General features: G+C 42.7%; 1 protein-coding gene across 2 annotated transcripts in view; it reads left to right on the top strand.

The window, feature by feature from the left end:
- LOC126191343 (SUN domain-containing ossification factor) overlaps nucleotides 1–21192 on the top strand; it is a 281108-nt gene that overhangs the window by 38791 nt on the left and 221125 nt on the right. The window contains exon 1 of one of the 2 annotated variants that reach the window (XM_049932181.1): nucleotides 16449–16557. The exons of the other annotated variant lie outside the window; for it this stretch is intronic. The gene's annotated coding sequence lies outside the window, so the exon portion shown is untranslated. Of the gene's footprint in view, nucleotides 1–16448; nucleotides 16558–21192 lie in introns of those variants that run through there. 2 annotated transcript variants of the gene reach the window in all.

Below are 21192 nucleotides of genomic sequence, written 5' to 3'. Positions count from 1 at the left end.
AGTTTAGGGGGCTGTGACGTTGCATGGTATGTTGGATTCCTCGTTTAGCAAATGCCTGAGGTGTTTCCCTTGCTCATCAAAAATCTGGCACTTGTCCAAGCAGCACTTTAGCCACAGTAAATAGTGTGCAAATCTTTTGCAGGCATTACTGACATATGATGCCCATGGCAGTGAAGTTGTCAATATGGACATTGCAAGTGGGACAGACATTGTTACTTTTGCCACAAGAATAGTTGCCAAGTAGATATAGAAGTCAGTAAGTTAACATACACTGTGTATCCTCATTCACTGATATGAATTTAGCTTTGACGCAGTAAAGGGTGAAATATGCAGCTATAAAATTTTTTGGAAATGTACACATGGAAATAAAATGTCTTGACAGATACCAGCAATGTTTTCAAATGTAGTTTATAGAGCTTTCTCCTCCACAACTCCTTCTACATCATAAAGAAATTCTTAATAATTAATCGTTAAAGAAAAGAAGTCTGTAAAAGGCCATCAAGGAGCCATATAATTATTATTTTATTTTTTACTTAATTGTTTATGTGTGTTCTATGCTTGTTCTTTTGACACCTTGTACATCATAATTTTTATCATGAATTTCATCTATGGAACAAGTAACTGATTAACCCCAGGGATCTGTGGAAGACTGCAGGAGCAGAAGAGATTCCAAAAGGCAAGCAATTATATTTATTTTAGCTGAAGGGAGTGTTTGTTGAGGGGGAAGTTTGAGTGTTGAAGGGGAAGTTTGTGACTCTCCATCCAGAGGTATTTTCAGATATGTGTCAGCAAGAGTGATTTTACCAAAATGTTTCCTACCACAAACTTTGTGAGGAGGTGTTTTGGATGCGATATAGGGTAGGTTTCTACTTATGCCTACACATTAATTGTTGATTTAAAATCACCATAAATCACTGATAGGGGTGCAGCCCAAGTGCTTGTTTTAATTGGTTCATCACCCTTGCCTCATGAAGTTAACAGTGTTCATATATAGCAGCTGTCTGGAGATCAGGATGGGCTATGCCTGGCAGAAACAGGGCACTGCATCTGGTCATAAGGAGATACGAGCCAGGAAATCTGTGGTGCAAATGTGACACGAAGGTCATGAAGTTCCTGCAAAGGAACCATGTCAGAGGTGGCCTGAATTTTGGCAGTGATGGAGAATTAAAGTGAACCCAGACTGAAATTGTTTCTGACTGATTGACTATCTACAACAAACAGCTTTATCAGCCATGTGACCTTCCTGTAGGCTTTGCCGATTGTGAATTTACCCTGGAGGGGAACTGTCTCCTTATGCTACTAACATACGGAAGGGTTTGGTGTACTCTGGGGAACCTAGAACAACATACATTTGGAGATTTACCAAGGACACAGGTCTTGGATGTCCTTGTTTGCAGCTGTGAGGTTTAAAAATCAACTGTTAATAAAAGGTTTGCCAGGAGCAACTATTGCTTGGAGTTCATGCACCATTCCTTGATGCACTCGGGGAACTGAATGTCATTGCCATGACAGTTTACAGCCTCTTGTTCAGAGGTATCCATCTTTCCACAGTGGGTACAGTATGCTCAGTGGTCCAGATACTCTGCATATGCATGTGCTGTAAAGCAATCTGAGAATGACAGAAAACCCCACCGCCCACACCAGTGGGATATAACTGGTTGTTCGGAGGTCAGTGATATGTACGATATTGATGAATCACAACACAACCATCTTGGAAGTGGTTTATGGATATTTCACATTCCTGTGGTGTCTTGACTCTTGCTACTTGTAGTCAGGTCATGAGGCCCTCATTTTCTGCCTGTGGGATTCTGAAAGTGTGTGCAATTTTCCAAGTATCTTCGAATTACAGGTTGACTGGTTTGAGTGTTGACGTATGTACTTCTGGACTAGGAGTGAAATGAACCAATATGTCTCTAATTAAAGAATCAGTTGGTAGTTTAATATTTATAAATCAACCATCCATGAGCGATATGGCTGACTAGGTTTTTGTGGTATTGATGAATCCAAGTCGCATTATGGCCACATAGAACTGTTGTAAATAATAATTATAAAGCAACGTGCACATATCCTTGAATGTTAGGACGACTGGATTCGAGAGTGCAGTCAACTTCAGTAAGAAAAACGTCTCCAGGGAAGCTCAAGATGGAAAGAGTGACCATCTGAAACTGTCATCAGTGGCTTGTTGAAAGGTGGTGAAGTGCTGTTTCAGACATTCCAAACATGTCACAGTAGTTATTTGGCGGGAACAGGGATGGGCAGCTCTCTGCCTGTAACTTGACTACTCTCGATATTGAGTAAGTACCCTTTATCTGCAATTGATCCTTCAGAAGCTGAATTTCTTGATGGAGTATCTCATTTTACTGTTTCTGTTGTCGCCGTTGGAACTGATGTTGCGATTGCTCCTGCAGTAGCAGCTGTTGGTGTTCCAAAAGTTTGACAAGTCTTGTGTCCATGGTGCTCTGCTAACCTTTTACCTCGTCGCCAGTTATAGTGAATGGGATTTGACCGAACGTCAGGAACAGCTCAAAAGTAACCCGCTGAGGTTGGACCGACCAGCCTGGTGCCGTCAACAGCGGCCCGCCGAGTGTGAATAGAAAAACAAACAACGAGAAAACGCGCAAGTGGAGAGGGCACCACAGATAAACAAAGTCCACAGAGTAATCTGGAGAGAGAGTACCCGGGACGAAGAACCAGCGGTGAGTTAACATCAACGAGATGGACAAGGTCTGTTCAAAAAATTCCGGAATATTCGTAATTTCGAGCCAGTGGTGTATTGGAGCGAAATGCGGTTAGTATCCCTGCACACGCCTGCGTTTAATGTGGCAGTGCCGGAGTATAGAGTAGAACATTGTGTCGCACAGTTTGTGAATGTAACATTTACAGAGGCACACGAAATTATGCAGGAAGCCTACGGTGACGAGTGCTTAAGCAATATTCGGTGTTTCGAATGGTTCACACGGTTTAAAAATGGCCGGACGGAAGTTAAAGATGACCTCGTTCAGGACGCCTTCGCCGTCTACCAGCATCGCTCATGTGAGGGACGTCAACGGAAGACTGACTGTCCGAGAGATTGCAGGAAAATGTAACATTTCAGTTGGATCATGTCACGAAATCCTAACGGCATCGTTGAATGCATTATGTTGCTGCCAAGTTCGCCCCACGGATCATGAATCAAGACCAGTGAGACCTTCGCCTCGCGATCTGAGAAGAGCTTTTGAAACGCGCAAATGAGAACGAGATGTTCCTTAAGAGAATCATAACTGGTGATGAGACGTGGGTCTACAGTTATGATTTAGAGCCCAAGGTTCAATCTTCACAATGGGTTGTGGAAGGTTCTCCAAGACAAAAAAAAAGCCCATCAAGTCAGGTCAAATGTCAAACCATGCTGATAGATTTCTTTGACTTTGAAGCATTCGTAACACAGGGACAAACTTTTAATCGATGGTACTATAGGGACGTGTTACTACCCCTGCGAGTAAATGTGAGAAGGAAACGGCCCCTTAATGCAGCGAGACAATTCATAACTCTTGCATCACGATAATGCATTCATCCCTTTTGGTGCGTGACTGTTGCACAGAAAACGAAATCAGTGTGCTGCCTTATCCTCCACACTCTCCAGACATATCATTTTCAGTCTATAGTGACCTCCATGCCACCCGGTAAGAAGCGGGGGAGGGGGGGGATACTGCATTGCATTAGGTACAATGGAATTGTGTGCCTCAGTTTGAAGAAAAAATTGTCGCCCAAAAGTACTTGCTGCTAAATAAATTGTCAATACGATAAAATTATGACTCCGTCTAAGGTGTTATTATGAGAGTGATGAGTATTTGAAACGAATTTAACAGCGAGTGGGTGATTTGGCCAATTACATAAGATTTTTTTTCCCGAGATGTCATAAATTCTTTCCACTCATAAAAATGAAAGTGTATCTTTTTAGAATTAGAGAGCACGCAAAAGAACAGTAATATGCGGTGCATAGTTTTGCACGACATAGGAATTATAGAATTATTCATTTGCAGAAATCCCTTCTATTAGTAAAACCAATAACCTTTAGATCTTCGTCTTCTTTCCAAAGCGATCCCGAAAGATCGTGTTTCCAGAAACAGAAATTTCACTAATCCTGCGTGGCAGTTGATACAAATAGTTCCAAACTAAACATCAGTGCGCTCTCTCTCTCTCTCTCTCTCTCTCTCTCTTTTCCTCCCTCTCTCTTCCTCCCTCTCTCTCTTCCTCCCTCTCCTCCCCTTCCTCCTCCTCCCTCTCTCTATCCCCCCCTCTTCTCCTTCTCCCTCTCCCCCCCCCCAAAAAAAAAGATCTGCTTTGCGTGACATGGCTAGAAGAATCAATTTGAACTTTCCTATTTCTTCCCAGCACTTCAAACACTAAGTTGTTTCCCGGATGAATCAGACTTTCACACTTTCCGCTAGAGGCGTAGAATTATCACACCACTTCGACCATAGGAGAACACAACAAATCACGTGTTCCATCAGAGTACCAGGATTCTCAAAGTGTGCCGTCAGAGGAAAAGTTTGGGGACCCCTAATCAAGACGCAATAAATATATTTTTTCTTTGGGGTAGATTTGTACCAGGTGAGACACTTAATAAAGACAGGCCACTCAAAATAAACTTCGAACGAGTAAATACATCGAGACGCGGTTTTTCGCTAAGTTGTAGCGAACAGTGTGGCGAAGTTTCTGACTCATGCAAGAAATTTTCAGCATTTATAGCCCCCGAATTATGCACCAACTACATTATTTCTTTTGTGGTAGTGAATAATTTTTTCATGGCACAGGAAAGAGCCTATAAAAGGACTCCAAAGGGGTAACATTTGTGGAGCTTGAACTAATAGTAACAAGAGAATGACGCCGCAAACTAGTGTCTCGCCGTCAGTAGAAAGGATCCCCGAAGACATCTACCCTACTGCACCACAATTAAGCAAATACATTAACTCCGATACGGTTCATGTATTTATTGTTATGGCTTTAGTATGGAGTGATCAAAGTGTTGACCTTGAGCACTGACCCACGCTGTAAAGCATTTACGGAGAGATAATGCTGCGCTTCGGATATCATCCGGGCTTATCGCAGCACAGGGCCATGTTATACGACATTTAATATCCACGAGAGTCGTAGGTGTTTCCATGTAAACTTGTTTTCATTTTCCGCGTGGTTAAAGTGCAGAGCTTTTAAGTCTGGCGAACGTGTGTTTCCCGAACGATTGACACAACTATCTCAAAGTATTTTTTTAACAAGGTCCATAATTATCTGTGCGGAATGGGAGGGGCATTCATTTTGCCACTTAATGTCCAGTGGGATTTCTTCCAATGATTCCGAAAGCATATCTGTTAGGAATTGTTAATGCTTATGGTAGTTACGGTTCCATAAATAAAAGACGGACCAACGATGCGATTCTTGACATGTGCGGGCCCAACGTTGACAGTCGAAGATCATTCTTTATTCACTTTTTTAACCGGCTTGGATATTCTACTGATTAGTAGTGCATACTGCAAAGAATGATTGTCCTGTGGCCTGTAATCAGTGAGTCATCCGTAAACAAAATTTTGTATAAAAACGCCGCATCATTTTGCAGTTTCCAGAAACACCATACAGATAAAGTGTAACTGATTTTTGAAGACATTACCGATGGAGTGAAATGTGGAAAGGCTGACATGCATCTGAACGCAGAATTCAGATGTCACCGCTGTGGTTGATACTACTGGCACTCCAGAGATTACTTGTAGCGTTACGTGGATTTTGTTTTACAGCCGCTGAAATTTCTTTTTCGATTACTGTTCTTTTTCATTGCCGCACCTTTATTCCTAATATCTCCACTTTCTTAATTTTTTGTGCAATGTTTGCAAAGACAGATCGTGAGGGCTTGCCACTATCGGGATACCTTGAGCACTAATCCACGCTGTAAAGCATTTCCGGAGAGATAATGCTGCACTTCGGATATACAGAGCTTATCGCAGCGCAGGGCCATGTTATACGGCATTTAATATCCACGAGAGTCGTAGGTCTCGCTCTGACTGGTAACACCCGCCGTAAACGAAAACCAAATCCACTTATTATACTGCCGTTTACATTGTAAAAGTCTGAATAGCTTCACGAGCAAGTTGCCTGATCGCTACTTCAGCAGAGCACAGACTGAGCAACTTCAAGCGCAAACGTAAACACATGAACCGTCTGGAGTCACGTGTTTGCTCAAATTTGGTGCACTAGGACAAATGTTTGCGGCACTTCTTCCGAGAGCCTTCTCGATATATTTACATGCTCTAGAAAGATCTTTAGTGGCTTGTTGTAGTTGCGTCACCCTGTATACTGAAACCATATAAGCATCACGTATTAATTCATACACTTTCTCTATTACCTTGGAGTATACCTCCGATATTAGATAGTATCAAGTTCCTGTGTACTGATAGGGGAGAAGCTTACTGCATTGTCTTTAGCATTACAACTGATAGTTTCGTGTACCGGTAAACAGAAGTTTCTGTGAGTTCGTACATACGTAACTTTGAAGTTATTCCACTGTCCATGAATCAAGCATGGTATGGATTTAACGTGCTGTCGTCGTCGACAAGACCGAACACCAGCTCGGGCTCGACAAGTATTGAGGAAGGAATCGGCCTTTCTGTGTGAAACAAGTAATTTGCCGAGACTAAAGATGAATTTCGGTGCGCAAAATAAATAGTTCATTTGCCGGAATTGTGAATGGATGCAGTGTTTCTCTCATCGTCATAGTTCACACAGTCGCTGAGTTCTCCAGCCATCGCGGATAAGATTTTATAGCTCTTCCAGTGTTTGAAAATGCAAGTGTGTTGCAAGATACGTTCAACCTCATCCCGTATTCCATTATCTACTTTAAAAAATTCAAAATCATTTGAAATTTTTAAAAAAGGTTATTCTCCGTTCTTTAGACTCCGTAGCTGCACAGAGGATGAAAACGCATTGAATGTATAATAGTCATCTGGTTGGCCATGCTTAGTGCCCATAGCTCGCAGTTTCGATTTAAGCCCCGTGCACGCGTCTGGATTTTAATGTTTACCAATAGTCTGCTTCCCACTGCGCGTTTTCCCACGGCGGCTATTTTTTTCTTCGTTACAGCGAAATTATGTCCTGTAGAAGATACGTTACTGTCTGTTCCAAACTAATCTTAAATTTTGTATATAGATTACTAACTGTCCAGTGACGGAATTTTTTAATTCATACATTGGAGTTTGCATCCATGCTTCTCACACAAATGGACGGAAACTAAAACTGTGAATTTTCATTTCTTGCTGTTTCTTTTCTTTCTTTTGGGCCACAACCTATCTCCAGCGATTATTGCTGCAGGATTCAATTAAAAAAAATAGTATGTTTTATATCAGAATAGCCTCATGTCTTCGCCAAGCATTGATCTACTCACTTCGCCAGTAATACGTATACTAAATGAGATGGCGTAGTGTTTCGAACACTGGACTAAGTTCATACTAATTTACGTTACCGCGGTTTCTTCCGCACTCGAATGTGACAGATTCAAGATTTTCATGGTAATGGATAAAAGTAGCAGTAAAGCGCCTAAAAAGGCGCTTTACTGCTACCCACCCTCAACCATGCACCCTTCATCCCACAGTTTAAAACTCAAATAGCGTTCAGTCCTGGCGGACTTCGGTCGACCTATTCATGTCTCAACAAATGTTCTACGCAGGCGTGACCATGTATGTACATTATATAGTGGTGCCATTATTGAGTGTTACAAGCGTAACTCAGCCCGAATGTTAGTTTCAACACCACATGTCTCTTCTGCGGATTTGGTCCTGTTGGATGAGGTTTGTCGTGTTCGTCCAAACTATGTACTGACTTAGGCAACGAATTGTAGTGGAATATACAATTTAACGTGCTCTCCGAACCAAAGTGCAATACAACATTTTTCACGTAAACATATTATTTCCAGGGGTTAAAAAACAACTACCACTAATGAATGCAGAGTGAAATAACAACAGTGGAATTATACGCCCATATACACTCCCAGCGTGGGTCGTTATATTTATTTATTTTTTTGTAAACGAGTCGCATATGATTGCTCTGTCAATGCTCATTAATTGCGAATATTGTTCCAGCACACTATATTCGATTGTGCTCAATTACTTTCGAATTGTTATATCAGTGGTGACCGCTAGAGAAGGACGGAAGTTAGGTTTAACTAGACTTCCGTCGACTGAACGCTGGCTCATTTACAACGTGCGTACCGTGGCTATAATTAAGGAACCATCTCGGCATTCGCCTTTGGTGATTTTTGGGAATCGCAAATCGTAATAGCCAGGCAGGACTTCGATAGCAACTCCTCGCCAATATGTTTACAGTCTCTTACGATTGACTCTTGTCGCTAGCCCTGTCACTCTATAAGTGTATACTCAGTAATGTTTCACCCATTTCGTATATTTACAACTAGAAAATAGAGTACGTGGCAGATGTGAAGCGAAACATATGGAAACTGATTATGATAGAATACAAAAGACTACAAAATTTATATACAAGTGAGACCTGGCTGCACCACGAGATAAGAAGTTCTGAAATATTTAGTGAGGGTTGGAACGTGTATCAGAAAGACAGATTAGACACCGTAGGAGATGGTGTGTTCATTGCAATTGACAAAAATATTGTGTCTACTGAGGTCGAAGTAGAGTGTGATTGTGAAGTTATCTGGACACGTTTAACAGGGCTATGAGAAATAAAGTTAATTGTCGGGTGTTATTACCGGCCACCAGGTTCCACCGTGACAGTTCTAGAATCATTCGAAGGACGTGACAGTTCTATAATCATTCAAAGGAACTCTACACTCTGTATCGCAGAAGTACCCGGATCATGCTATATTAGTCGGAGGCGACTTCAACCTACCTAGTATAGACTGGGATGTCTATGGATTCATTACAGGTGGTACAGACAAGCCGTCGTGTGAATAACCTTTGAACACATTATCCGAAAACTGTCTTGAGCAGCTAAATCGACAGCCAACACGTAATGGAAATATTTTAGATCTGGTAGCCACGAACAGACCAGACCTCATCGACGGTGTCAGTGTTGAGACAGGGATTAGTGATCATGATGTTGTCATTACGACTATGGTTACGAAAGTTAAAAAGTCGGTCAAGAAGGCTAGGAGAGTATTCTTACTAGAAAGAGCAAATAGGTAGTTGTTAGCATCCCACTTAGTAAATGAATCTTCATTTACTTCCGGTACGATGGACGTGGAAGAATTATGGGCAAATTTTAAACACATAGTAAATCACGTATTGGAGAAGTATGTGCCGAAAAAGTGGGTTACGGACGGAGAAGACCCACCGTGGTTTAACAGCGCAATTCGGAGAATGCTCAGGAAGCAAAGACAGTTGCACTCGCGGTACAAGAAAGATCGGGAGAATGAAGACAGGCAAAAGTTAGTAGAGATTCGTGCTGCTGTAAAAAGAGCGATGCGCGAAGCATACAACCACTACCACCGTGATACCTTAGCAAAAGATCTTGCTGAAAACCCAAGGAAATTCTGGTCTCACGTAAAATCGGTAAGCGGGTCGAAGGCTTCCATCCAGTCACTCACTGATCAGTCTGGCCTGGCAACGGAAGACAGCAAAACGAAAGCTGAAATTTTAAATTTAGCATTTGAGAAATCTTTCACGCAGGAGGATCGTACAAACATACAGATTCCCGTAAGGAGGACTTAGTTATAGACATCCCTGGAGTTGTAAAGCAGCTGAATGGGTTGAAAATAAATAAATCGCCAGGTCCTGATGAGATTCCATTTCGGATTTACAGAGAGTACTGTACTGCATTGGCTTCTTACTTAGGTTGCATTTATCGCGAATCTCTTGCCCAACGTAAAGTCCCGAGCGACTGGAAAAAAGCGCAGGTGACGGCTGTATATAAGAAGGGTAGAAGGACAGATCCTCAAAATTACAGACCAATATCTTTAACATCGGTTTGTTGCAGGATTCTCGAACATATTCTCAGTTCGAATATAATGAATTTCCTTGACAGAGAAGTTGCTGTCCATGCATCAGCACGGCTTTAGAAATCATCGCTCCTTCAAAACGCAACTCGCCCTTAGTAGGTCAAATCAGTAAAAAAAAAAATAAAAAAATAAACGACCGTGTATATTCTGCCGCCATATGCCCTAAGTACTTGGGAGTTCATTTGCGTGTGCTAACCATTTTCGAACTAATCCAGAATTATGTGTCCTCTAATTCCGTAAGTTGCAGAAGTTTACGCCAGAGCTCCAGATATTTCCACTCGCAGAGCATGAAGGATGGATACAGCTGGTAGATGCCAGGAATTTGTTTTGAATTCAGTTTCCACTAGAAACTGAGCGCGTGATCGCGCCATTCCTCAGCTTACGCTTCGTATACTCCGTAACATTATATCATAAGCATCCATCTGTCTTATTGCACGACACAGTTGTATTTTCTCACTTTGCCTAGTTAAAACAATCTAGTCCAATGAGAAGCCAACCCTTTTCTAAAAGAAATCCATCGTGTTGCACTAAAAGAAGGAAAGCCGAGAGGCCTGTTTCTTCTTTCCCTTTCTCCTCTATTTGCCATGTCAGCGATTGGCTGCCATATCAGATCACTTTATTTTCGAACAGATCTGTTATTGACATGTTCCTATGAAAACATTAACATTGTAACGTATCAAGATGTGAAAAGAGCACCGTAGATTTTGGCTGTGCTAGATTTATACCATGATCATGCACCTGGCTCCACGATATGTGATTTCTAGTTTAGTCGCCTAGATGTGTTGGGCCTACTGGTTATAAGTTCTTCAGGCAGTCTATGAAAGCAACAGATGCAAAGAAGGAATGCATAACGGACGATAGATGATTACACGGAAAAGCAACGTAAATTGTGGTCTGCCTACATAATTGTTGAAAAAAGAAATGCGAGAATGACTATTTAATATTATTAACGAATGCTACCAAACTAGAGAAGTTAATTTAAAGTAGAACAATATCTACACCATAAACACCAAAGGCAGTTGGCATCACAAATTACAAAACCTTATACACCGAATAACATGCTCCAAATTTACTAAAAACACAATAAAAGAAAACAATTGCTTGGGTTTAGAATAGGTACGCGAACAAGCGAAGTCATTACAAACACTAATGCTGCTGTAAAACATATGATCGTATGTTACCTTCATTGATTTGAAAAGTTCTTTTGTAAAGTGCACTGAGAAATGGTTGTTAAGCTTATGAAGGTAACTGAAGTGGACTGGAAAGTTAGAAGAATAAATTAACTCTACAAAAACTAGAGCTCGAAAGTTGTTATAAATAGGATGTGAAGGAGGGTTGAATCGGGAACGGAGTAATACAGGTTTTTATCCTCTTATTTCTTTTACATACGGGATGAAGAAGCTACGTAAACAATTAAATAAAAATTAAAGAAATTAAGATCAGTAATGCAAAACATCTGACTGGTTATGTAGCGACAGTAGCAGATGCCGAAAAAAGGAAATAAACTATGTTGAGATTGTCATCTGATTCACTAAAAAGAAAAATTTACAAGTAAATAAGAAAGAAATTGAAATAACGGCAGTTAGAAAAAGATATTAAAGAGATCGACATGGAGATAGGACTGACAGCATTGAAATTAATCAAGTAGAGCGGTTCTGCTACGTCGCCGATGTTGCAGAAGATAATGCATAATAGTGAAAGTCAAGAGAGAAATATTGCTAGCAATACAGGCAATCGTGGTTATTAAAACTGATGTTTCAAGTAAATACATCAATGTAGGAATACAGAAATCCTTCGCATAGGCCTAATTGTTTGTTCGGAGTGCACTTCCGTATAAATATGAATGCTGGTGACTGGGAACACAGTTTAAGACCCGATTGGAGGGAACAGAAATATTGATATAGTGGAAGATGAGCGAACCAAGGTGAAGGGAAAGAAAAACAAATGTGGAAGCACTACGATAAGTGACGGAGGACAGGAGCCTGATAAAAGAAATGACAATAAGGGGTCTGAATCCGATGGGACTTATCTTTAAACGCATCACCTTTGGGGTAACTACAATAGAAAGGAAGGTGTTACGTAAAACACTTAGAGTATGCCTGAGAAGCTTGCAGAGCTATACATAAGTTAGGGGGAGATCAAAGGAGTAGTGGATGATAACATAGAACGATTGCTTCGACGAGGTATAAGTGTAGAAAATGAGTGAATTAGAAGAGGAGATAACTTCCGGGGAAACGGGAAATATTGAAAGTAGTAGTTAACAGAAAAGTGAGAGTGGCATATCTCTGTGTGTAGCTCCTTGCCGTTTTAGTTAGCAAGGAACAGTGGTCGATTAACAGCGTGAATTTGCCGTAAAGAGCATTTTACAAGAATGTTGACAGTCTGACGTTGCTCTATGGGAATTCTTACATCATTGCGATGTAGGACGTCATGGTCGCGTTCCATATCGTCATGCCATCTGGATAAGCGTTAAAAATTTCGATGAGACGGATTCAACTCTGAAAAAAGTTACACCAGGGGGACAGTGCACTCAACCAATACCAGAAAACTCTGAAGAACTTCGGGCTTCATTCGGAAGGACTCCACGGCGATCGGTAACGTAACACACGGCAATGTTAAACAGAACCGCGTCGAATTGTCCACAGTAATTTGGAGTTGCACCCTTATAATGTTCGAGCTGCACGGAACTGAAACCATCAGACCACATTGCGCGACAACAGTTTTTTTTTTTAAATTTTTTTTCCAGTTGTTTCATGTCGCATGAGGCCCCATTTCCATATTAGTGGGTTTGTAAACAACCAGAATTTTAGATACTGGACACCTAAGAAGCCTTATCTATTGCACGAACTACCGTTAACAGCGTAAGTGTTGCTGTTGGCTGTGGCGTATGAATGGGAAGTGTGGTGCGGCCTTTCTTTTTTGAGGAGAGATAGTAATGTCAGAACAATGTGAGGATATGGTCGAAGCTTTTTAGCAGAACAATTTCAAAATTTTCACAATCTTCATCATCCTTAGTTTCTGCAAGATGGAGCCACGCCTCATATTGCCATTGCATCAGTGGCAGCCGGTCGACATCGTTTTGGTAACTAGGTAATTTTACTCTTTGGAGACGTTCGTTGGTCACCAAGATAGTCAGACTTGTCGGTGTGCTTTTTTGTTGTGGAGCTACTTCACTCAACGGCTATTGCTGAGTTGAAAACAAGGATTCTAGGAGAACGCTGCAATTCCGTGGAAGTTTTTCAAAGCGCTATGCAAAATCTCAGCCGTCTCTGCTGGAATGCAAAACGTTTGAATGATCATCATATAACCGATCTTATGTTTAGGAAATAATTTTTGGTTGTTGTTCGATAGTTAATGGTTGTAATTTATTGCGACTGATCCCGGCGGAGGTTCGAGTCCTCCTTCTGGCATGGGTGTGTGTGTTTGTCCTTAGGATAATTTAAGTTAAGTAGTGTGTAAGCTTAGGGACTGATGACCTTAGCAGTTAAGTCCCATAAGATTTCACACACATTTTTTTGTAATTTATTGTTTGCCATCAACAATATAACTTGCAAATTCGTTTCCTTTACTTTTGTGGAAGTTATTTAGAGTTTTCTTGTTTCCTTGTTCCGCCATGTGTTTGAAGCAAGAAGTTGGATGAGGTGAGAAAATTTCGAAATACAGTCGGAAATGGAAATTGTAACTCCGTGGACACGTTGACGGAACCCTGCCAAACTGGTGCTCAGATACTACCATATCTTATGGATGTATCGGTTAAAATTTCATCCTCATGCCAACTAATTTTCAGTGCAGAAAGAAGCAATTCCTGAAGGAGAAGAGTGGTGTGAGCTCACGGTGACTACTGGTACCTCTGACGTTACAGCAGGGTAGAGATCGCAACCTAGAGGATGTGCACGTGCAGCTTATCACCGTCTTTCGGATTTTGAGAAGGGCTGAACCATTGGCATGAGAGGCAAGGGATCATCATATCGACCGAAGGCACAGGCAGTTAGTTGGCTGTAGTGCAGTGAATGCCGTAGCAGTAGTGACGAGGCGAGCTCAGGACAACAACGTGGAGTAGTCTCAGGTCCCTCAAGAAGGACTACACCGCGAGAAACCCGCAGGACTGTTCAGCTGGCTCTGACGAATAGACGGATGCCAGCAGCTGAACTCTGGGCAGGGGATACAGGCAGTCACTGGAATGTTGATTTTAAATTTCGACGTGTTCTGGCTACAGAGACTTAAATGGTTTATAGCCAGTGCCAACGGGGTCAGTTGATGGCATTCTGTACTGTTCAGCAAAGAGACTTGCTTATGTTTGTGGCGGTTAGGTGAAATCCAACGTGTCCGCAGACGATCTGGTGAGAAGCAATAGGAAGCAGAAATTATCGGGATCCGTACGTGGCTCCCTAACACCTGTGACCACGGTTGTGGCGAGCCTTTGGATATGACAAGGGAACTGATTTGGCAATTGTTGAAGAGAGGCTGAATATTCGCCTGTATGTGACAAGAATGGTAAACCTTGTAGTCATACTCTTCCTGACCTGAGCACCAAGTAGCAAAATCCAGTAGGATAATACAGACCTCCAAACTGCAGTTCATACAGCAAAGACGTTGAGGAAAGTATGGAATGTACGCATCCGTAACTCATCTGTCCTGTCCCCTGATTTTTCATCCATAGAGCATGCCTGGGTACCATTGAAAAACGTGCATTATTGTACCAACCTCTAGCCAAAAATCCTCATGAAGTGACATCTGTGTTTCAGTCATGCGAAGTAATTTCTCAGGATGACATTCGGAGCCTGTTTGCTTGCATTCCTCGACGATTATAATAATATATGCATGCCTGTGAGGGTCACACCTAATACTGGTGTTGATGATGGACATCAGTTGCGAGTGGAATGAAAGCTTAGTCATTTAATATCCGTTATATGGTGACAAGTTCAGTAATTTTGATAAACATCGGATTGGTCTTTTGTGGTGCGTAATACTTCCCACTTCGTCAGTATATAACGAATGAATGGCAAGAATTCTGAAAAGGGATTTCAAATTGATTCCGTATTTCTAGTTTTACAGAAGGCTATTGATACCGTACCCCACAAGCGGCTTGTAATCAAATTGAGTACTTATGGAATATCGTCTCACTTATGCGACTGGATTCGTAATTTCGTGTCAGAGAGGTCACATTTCGTAGTAATTGACGGAAAGTCATTGAGTAAAACAGAAGTGGTTTTAGGCGTTTCCCAAGGGAGTGTTATAGGCCCTCTGTTGTTTCTCATCTATGTAAACGATTTAGGAGACAACCTGAGCAGCCGTAAAGTGATGAGAATATCAAAACAAATTTCAAAACGATTTAGAACAAATATCTGTATTGTGCGAAAATTTGCAATTGACGCTAAATAATGAAAAGCGTGTGGTCATCCACATGAGTTCTAAAAGAATCCGTTAAACTTCGGTTACATGATAAATCAATCAAATCCGTAGGCCGAAAATTCAGTTAAATACCTAAGAATTACTATTGCGACCTATTTAATTTGTAAAGAACACATAGAAAATGTTGTGGGGAAGGTGAACCAAAGACTGCGTTTTATTGGCAGAAGACTTCGAAGATGCAACAGATCCACTAGACAGTCTACACTACGCTTGTCCGTCTTCTCTTAGAGTACTGCTGCGCAGTGTGGGATCCTTACCAGACAGGATTAACGCAGTACATCGAGAAAATTCAAATTCGAGAACTAGTGGAGAGAGTGTTACTGACATGATACAGGATTTGGGGTGGACTTCATTAAAACAAAGGCGTTTTTCGTTGCGGCGGGATCGTCTCACGAAATTTCAATCACCAACTTTCTGAAAATATTTTGTTGACGCCGACCTACACAGGGAGAAACAATCGTCATAATAAAATAAGGGAAATCACACATAAATATTATTTTTTCCGTGGGCTCTTCAAGAGTGGAATAACTGAGAATTATTGTGAAGGTGGTTCCATGAACCCTGTGCCAGGCACTTGAGCATGACTTGTAGAGTAGCCATGTAGATGTAGATGTCAGCAGATTGTGGGGAATGGGGAAATAAAAATCTGTTCATATTGACATTCGTGTTTCTTCTGCGTCGTGAACGTGGAGACGCCAACTAGCAGTGGAGAAAATGAAAGAGCGTGACCCTTAGCGACCCAATTGGCTTTGCATCCGAGGACTACACTCATTTCTTGGTTCGTCCTAAGAGTAAACAACCACTTCTGGACTTCGTTATACGCGAAAATCTTCCGCGAGGTTGTCTTAGCGCCTGTGGCGGGGGATCCCCCTCTCGACCGAGGTGCTGTCCCGCACTCAGGTCGCGTCGCTACGCGGAACTCTGACCGGAGGCGTGTCGCTGACGCGCGCCGTGACGTTTCGCAGCGGCTGTGTGTGTGGGTCGGCACGAGCCGCAAGGACGCAATTCCAACAAGGATCGCGCCACGTCAGAAAGCGTAGCGTGGCACTGGCTTGAGCGGGCACGTCCAGCAACCCAGTACAGGCGCGGCCCGCACCAGAGCAACACTTGCTGTTACGTCAGCGAGTCGCCGGTGATCTCGGCGAGCGGCTATGGCAGGCGTGAGTACGGCGTCTCACTTGCGATGTTTCCTAAGCACTCGCAGTAGTGGCTGAAGCGAGATCGACATTTATATCAGAGAAATTGTCCCTCTCCCCCCCTCCCCCCGCCACACTCCCTTGAACCACTTTCTGAATCTCGGTGAACACGCTCATCGGAAGGTCGCGAGCCAATCCGAAGGCTTGTGCCGTGCACCAAGAACGAACGGGAAAGTCGTTAGACTGGTTGGATATTGCCTTGACAACGATCTCGTGTGGTACCGGGCATGTGCTAATTCTAGCGCAATGATTCATTTGGTGCTTAAGAGGACTATCGGACTGAATACTCGTGGGTTCGTACGCATGTAACATAACAAGAATATGCGTTGTAACTCGTGCAGAATAAGCAACTGCGAGGATACCGATTAAAGCCGCGAAGATTATCTTGAGCATTCTTTTAAAGTAGTTTGGCGTGTTTATATAAACTAAATGTGGGTCAGCCTCTAATCTAGCATTTATCAAAAGCAATGACAGCTTTCATTTATGACTTCTTCCAAAATAAGGAAACTGTCGGAAGAAAAACTGCATCTTTGCCGTTTTTCCTCGACCGATGGTGGTACTTCTGTGACCATTTCGTTTTTTCTTCGCCGAGAAAGGCGCTCTCTTCTTTGGGAAAAGCAGGGCTGATATTTCCGTCCGACCATCTTGATGTTGACTTTTGGCCGTTTTTCACCATTACCTGTGTATATATTTCCGTTATAAAAAACGACAATGTCCGATTCCCAGCCACGACGTATTACATTTAAGTTTATTCTGCCTCTCCAAAGACCTCGGTGTGATCTTAAACGCTAGACCTTTTTCTTCCTGTCTTTTAGTTCTCCCCAGCCCCCATCTAACTTAAGATTCATTTCGTACGATAGAGATTTTGGTTTTGAAAGCTGCTGAAATAATAGTGTACTCTTATTTGCGAGTTTCTGCTTGCGTCTACAGTGTTTCTTTACATAATTCCACCATAATCGAAGTATGGATTTTCATTTAGTATACCAGCCCACACTTACAGATAGTTACCAGCCCACACTTACAGATAGAGTGACGAATTACTTTTCTCGTTGGCTTACGTGGCCTCTTACTACCCCAAGCCCTTGTCTCCTTAAAACGAGGCCAATAACAAATGCTTTAGTTTGGGAAACGGCCAGTAGTAGTGTGACAATCGTATTTCTTTTTCTGCGAAGTGTATCTACTAACTTCACCACTTTCACGGGTTACAAAGTAGTCACCTTTCCTCTTAATAATGTGTAATACTTTCATGAGATGTGATAAGAGTTACGATTCGCTGTAACGAAGCCTGCACAAGCTTCTGACTGTAGAAGACATAATCACTATCAAACCATTCCTACCGCGAGATCCTGTGCAGCTGACCAGGTTATGTGTTTATCTTCCCTGACGTTTGGCGCATTTTTCCAGGCTGTCCCAGAAATTCTGCAGTTTGGTCAGATTTTGGGGACTTGTGAGCCCGTCAAGATGTGTGGGTGCACCGAGACATTACTCATGCCATGCAGTCTTAGACTTAACCAGACTGATGCGAATATCATATTGGAAGATAGGCCTTCTTTTAGGGTGTCCAACAACTTGTAGCCGTTCTGAAAATTACATGAAACCTCAACCCAATCTCCAGCTTCCTCGTAGTTTAAATATCCTCAGAACATCACTTAGCTACAGCCAGATTTTTCTAGAACTTACTTCCAAACCCCTTGATATCCTTGCTATCGTTTATGATCGACGTGACAATATACTCGTAATTCACACACCACTGGATTGGTACGTATGACTAGACATACGCTCTTCTAATCTACGAGGGGTGTTCAATAAATAATGCAACACTTTTTTTTTCTGGAAGCAGGTCGGTTTTATTCAGAATTCCAATACACTATATTGTTCCCCGGTCATTTGGTTACAAAACCACATTTTTTAACATAATCCCCGTTCAATGCGACGGCCGTCATCTTACTGGAAGGGACTGTTTGCCCGCATGCTACTGGTCGATGTCGGAGCCAACGTCTTGCTGCACCAGTAACTTCCCTATCATCCACGTACTGCTACCCGCGGAGTGCATCCTGCATTGGGCCAGATGGAAGTCAGAAGGCTGTAGAGTGGATGAGGAAGAGCAGTCCAGGGTGATTTCCCTAAATCGCTTCAGGAAAATGCCGGGATAGTTCCTTTCAAAGGGCATGGCCGACTTCCTTCCCCATCCTTTCCTAATCCGATGGGAGACCTCTCTGTTTGGTCCCCTCCCCCACATGAACCAACCAACAGTCCAGGTTTTGCGAGGTCTTGTTGCGATGATGGCAGATGCCTCGTCCAACGACTCACCGTGCTTTTCTTCACTGCCAGGTCGCCGTAGTCATTCTGCAAGCGTCTACGAATATCCACGATACTCTGGTTTTCCACCAAAAGAGTTACAGACGCCATTTTGAAGGTTGCGTATATCGCTGCCACGTATCGGAACCACGCAACTATAGGGGCTGAAGCAGGAATGTTCTACGATGTCCCATAACAAAGTCCACATTTTTTCAACCGAAATTGGCCAAGAAAAAAATTGTTACATTACTTATTGAAAGCCTTTCGTACTGATGTATATTGCGATGTCCTTCATACATGCATGCGGTTAAAGCGACCACTCTCTTAAAGCGGGAAATCCGGGTTCGAGTCCTGGACCAGCATAGATATTCATTGTCACAAACACGTTGTGAATAAGTTGCGAATACGTTTCTTGTACTTTTTAATCCCCTACTCGAAACAGTTTTAGCGTCTTCAATCAATACAATTGGCCTCTTTTCAGTGGTTAGTAGAGGGCAACTCTGCTCCAGATATCCATGTAATGGGCTGCAGCAAACCCTACCTCGTACGGAATGAATTGTTAGTCATGAGACGTCGCGACCTTCGCCGACGGTCTTGCTTTGTCGTGGTGATCTTCCGGTCGCCATTTTGACTTGAATGTAATATGCAAAAGTATGTTTCATATCGGAAGTAAATCTGGACTGTACACTGCAATGCACCTACAGAATCCAACACTTCGTCGCCTGCTTGGACCTTTGTACGACTTCGTCTCATTGCTAATGCGGATCGTATCAAACACGACGAACGAGACATGCGTTGCCCTGCGCCACCTTTGAGCCGCACGTAGTAGTTTACACTCACCACACATCTTGCCACCTCGTTACATACGAAATAGAGTTTTAGCCATGTAAGCTGTTTAGTTCGTATATTTCCGCAACTAGATATATATATGTATATAGGAAAACTGACGATGACAGTATTTTAGGATTTAAAGGCCCACTGCTGGCTTATTACACTCCTATATGGTAACGCCCGCTTGGTGAACAATCCAGTTGATTCATTGCATTACCTTCACCACTTCGTCATCCGAAGAAAACGTGTATTCACGTAAGTAATCCTTCATCGGACAAAAAAAAATGTTAAAAACACATGGAGTTAGGTAAGTGTTCCAGCATCTGTATTGTTCTCCCAGCGCGAATTAACGTATAGCAAATTCAGACCTTCTGAAAATTTCCATCTCCTCTTAGATTTTATTTTGGGTTGCAGATCTCGCAGTAGCTCACAGTAGCTGCAACTATTCACTGTTTGCCTTGTAGGAGCGTAATGAGTCAGCAGTGCACCTTTCATTCCCAAAACACGACAGTGTTACTCTGTAGTTTGTAGTGACGTACTCATGTCTGATCAACAGTTACTATACGACAGAGAAAGGCTTCTCCTTCCTGTTCAAAATACACTACATGATCAAAAGTATCCGGACGCCCCCAAAAAACATACATTTTTCATATTAAGTGCATTGTGCTGCCACCTACAGCCGGGTACTCCATATCGGCGACCTCAGTACTCATTTGACATCGTGAGAGAGCAGAGTGGGGCGCTCCGCGGAACATACGGACATCGAACGTGGTCAGGTGATTGGGTGTCACTTGTGTCATACGTCTGTACGCGAGATTTCCACACTCCTAAACATCCCTAGGTCCACTGTTTCCGATGTGACAGTGCAGTGGAAACGTGAAGGCACACGTACAGCACAAAAGCGTACAGGCCGACCTCATCTGTTGACTGACAGAGAGCGTCGACAGTTGAAGATGTTCGTAATGTGTAATAGGTAGACATCTATCCAGACCATCACACAAGAATTCCAAACTGCATCAGGATCCATTGCAAGTACTATGACATTTAGGCGGAAGGTATGGAGCGGCTGCTCATAAGCCACACGCTTAGCTCATGAGCCAAACGACGCCTCGCGTGGTGTAATGAGCGTAACCATTGGACGATTGAACAGTGGAAAAACGTTGTGTGGAGTAATGAATCACGGTACACAATGTGGCGATCCGATGGCAGGGTATGGGTATGGCGAATGCTCGGTGAACGTCATCTGCCAGCGTGTGTAGTGCCAACTGTAAAATTCGGAGGCAGTGTTGTTACGGTGTGGTCGTGTTTTTTCATGGAGGGCACTTGTACCCCTTGTTGTTTTGCGTGGCACTATCACAGCACAGTCCTACATTCCCCCCTTCGGGTCCGGGGATTAGAATAGGCCCGAGGTATTCCTGCCTGTCGTAAGAGGCGACTACAAGGAGTCCATCCCCCTCACGGGGGTAGTTC

The sequence above is a fragment of the Schistocerca cancellata genome, chromosome 6 (assembly GCF_023864275.1).
Source record: "Schistocerca cancellata isolate TAMUIC-IGC-003103 chromosome 6, iqSchCanc2.1, whole genome shotgun sequence".
NCBI lineage: Eukaryota > Metazoa > Arthropoda > Insecta > Orthoptera > Acrididae > Schistocerca > Schistocerca cancellata.
Note: the sequence above shows the minus strand (reverse complement) of the source record. Positions and strands in the feature narration are given on the sequence as shown.